Source organism: Galeopterus variegatus, unplaced genomic scaffold, assembly GCF_000696425.1.
Source record: "Galeopterus variegatus unplaced genomic scaffold, G_variegatus-3.0.2 Scaffold4339, whole genome shotgun sequence".
In the NCBI taxonomy this organism is placed as follows: domain Eukaryota; kingdom Metazoa; phylum Chordata; class Mammalia; order Dermoptera; family Cynocephalidae; genus Galeopterus; species Galeopterus variegatus.
In genome coordinates, this window is record NW_007730450.1 from 3,417 (window position 1) to 6,832 (window position 3,416).

Below are 3,416 nucleotides of genomic sequence, written 5' to 3' on the forward strand. Positions count from 1 at the left end.
CAAAGCATTAACAATAGAGTGAAGGTAATTTTCTCCCAGGGGACGTTAGTGTTTCAAGGCAGATCTTTGCCTTTGACACAGAGAGAGGCACTGCCCAGTGTCTTGAGATGAGTGAGCAATGGTTGATCAAAGGAGCAAAAAACAGAATTTTAGCCCAAGAGAGGAACTGTAGAGCCACAGCCATGGACTTGCATTCTGTGTGAGATACTGCCCTCCTTACCTACTGGGGACTCTTAGAGTGACATAAAGAACCAGAAATGGAGGTTCTGTTACTTGAAAGCTGAAGATCCTTAGTCCATCTTTGAAGACTATTTATTTAGGGCCTTTGATTAGGACCTTTGATTAGGCAGAACCTGGGGAACATTAGTGTTACACAAGTATGTACCCCCAAGGACATTCAAATATGAAGATAATCTTTGGAAATGTCTGGACTTTTTGCAAACCAAGGAAGTTGTGATTCAAAATATCTATGAATACTGGCCAGAGAAGCCTGAACCCTTTGTAGTACAAGAAAATTTTAAAAACGTAATTATCCATCATGGAATATACTTCAGCCACCTTTAGCTCCAGCACATATATTAAATATAGACAAGTCACTACGCATTTTGATTTACCCTCTGAAACTAGCTGTTTAAATTTCCATGAGGTGTTATTTATCAGAGATATGATTGACATTTAGAGTTTTATCAAAGGTAAGCAGATATTTTTCATTACTTAGATGCTATTTCTTCTGAGTAAAATGTATATTGGTAAAGCTTATTTTATGAATTGAGAAATTTATACAGTCCTTTTGAAAAGATACCACACAAGTGTTTATATGTTCATTCTTTTTTCTCTAGTGGGTGTGAGGTCACAAGTGACCAAAGGCCACTGGAGAGACCCATCTGCAGAGTCAAAGAACTGAGGTCCATTCACGAAATATTCTTCCTGGGATGTGGTGAAGGGACCTATAGGTTTTCTGTGGCCTATGCCTGACCTTCTCAAATCTTGATTTTATTACCAATGACACAAGAAATGTTCATATAGGAGATCACACTATAGCTAACTTGCAGGTAAAATTGGGGTTTCCTCCTCTCATGCCTCTTTTAAGTGCTGATAAGGCAAAATGGTAAAGAATGTGTCTGAAATTGTACTGTCTCAGCCCTAGAGACAGACGTTAGGTAATGATAAAACACAGAAGATTTAGGAGGTGGAGCTGAGAGAAACCACCAAGAGGAGGACCAGCAGCTTCCCAGAGTGCCAGAATAGCAGGATGAGAAGACAACAGGAGAAAGGCTAAAGAAGGGTAGTGCAGTGTCTGTCGCACTGTGCTCTGGAGTTAGGCATATCTGGATTGTAACCCTGCTGCTGCTTCCTACTAACTCTATTATCTTTTTTTTTTTCCTTTTTTTTTTGTCTTTTTTTTACTGACCGGTACGGGATCGCAACCCTCAGTGTCGCGCCCGCGCCGCGCTCAGCCAGTGAGCGGGAACCGGTCACCACATGGGATCCGAACCCTTGGTGGGAGCACCGCCGCGCTCCGAAGTGGCGCACTCTCCAGTGCGCCACCGGGCCGGCCCATAACTCTATTGTCTTCACAAAGCATTTCAATTCTCTAAGCCTTAGTCCCCTCATTTGCAAAATTGGAGTAATATTAGTACCTTTGTGTTAGTATGAAATAATATATCCAAAGTGATTAGTTTATTGTCTGGCACATATTAAACATTCAGATAGTAATGATAATACCAACATTAATAATAGCAAATAATTACTATTATTAACATAAAGACTTTCCTAAAATTTGATCTTGTAGGAGGGAAAGAGGAATGTCAATTGCCCTTGTTGAAGTATCTGAGGATAAGGAGTAGGAAGAAGGAAGAAATTGCATGAGGAGGGCCATTTTGGATGATGAGTACAATACTTTAATCCATATTAGGTAATCTACAGGGAATAGAATATTGGAACTTTTGTGCAATCTTGAGTCAGAGGTAGAATCTGTGAACTTTTACTTCTTTTGGGTAATTACGATAAAGATAAAGATCCTGAAGGCTCTGACCAAGAAGTAACTAGGGGTGTGAAAAATTGTTCTACTGTCTCAAATAAAAATTAGAGGATGTAAGAAATGAGCCCTGGTAAAGATAATGGTCTGAAAAGGCATTTTCAAAGGATAAGATTTCCCCAAAGAAGCTAAAAATGACGTTCTTGAAGATTTTTTAAAAATGCAACCATTTGTGTAAGTGTAGTAGTTTCTTATTTTGCACAAACTGAGCAGAAAATGTGTTTACCAACAAACATTTGCACTAGCTGAGCTAGGGCTCTCAATGCAGAACAAGACACAGCACGTGCTTTGAAGAAACATGTAGAACATAATTTTACACCCAATAGTGCATTGCAGGGAACTATACTTGTCTGTTAAAGCCACAAATATAACCAGACAAGGAGTGTCATTTTCATGCTTGGAAACACAATCTAACTTAATACCAATTTGGAAGTTTTTATGTTATCTGTCCTCTGATTTGAAGTTTATCCCAAAGTAATTCAATTTTGATCTGACCATATATTAAACATGTGAGAACATCCATCTGGGGCAGTTTTTATGATTTTCATCCTGTACCTTGGGGTAGAATGTCTGATAACAGAAGACACCATATAGATATGTGGTCATTGTGCTGTAAAAGACCATCTGCCTACCTTTGTACAACATGGCTGAAGAAGCATAAAATGAAGAGCCAAATCCCTTTATATTCTTGAAGACCAGATGCCTTACAACATGACTGATGGGTGTGGTGAAACTCCCTCCAGTTCCCATACAGCAGGTAAACATTAGGGAAGGCAAAAGGGCCAGCTGTCAAGAATCTGAAACACCATAGCATTTTAGAATTTTATTATTAAAATTCAGCATGAGGCTGAAATTTTTAGAACAGTGATTTTATAAGTGACCTTAGAAAAATATGATTATGTAGACCAGACAAAATGTGACTGTTTGGTGTATTACACTACCTATGGCTAGCTCTTTAAAAGTGTTAGTATCTTGAATTTTGGATAGCTCAGCTAGTGCAAATGTTTGTTGGATTAAGTTCAATGCTTCTTTTCTTGGGGGATCTTGAGTTTGGTGTTAAACATAATGCAGTGGACCAGGAAGTCGTGAGTGAACCATTTTAATCCTGTTTCTGGATAAGCATACTCTGTATCCTTGGGAAATACATTTAACCTTCATAGGGAAAAGAAAACACGTTCCAGAGCACTTTATTCCAAGGCAGAAGAATTTTATAATGCTTGACAGGGCATCGGGTGCAAGAAAAATTAATAATGACAATGATTCTTTTCCAGATACGAGTCTCTCACTTTTGCTGAAGTATTTTAATATGCTGTTCAATTAGAGAGAATATGAGAAGTGAGCTTCTCTGAGTCTCATTTTTGGCTGGAAGTCTTGGCTG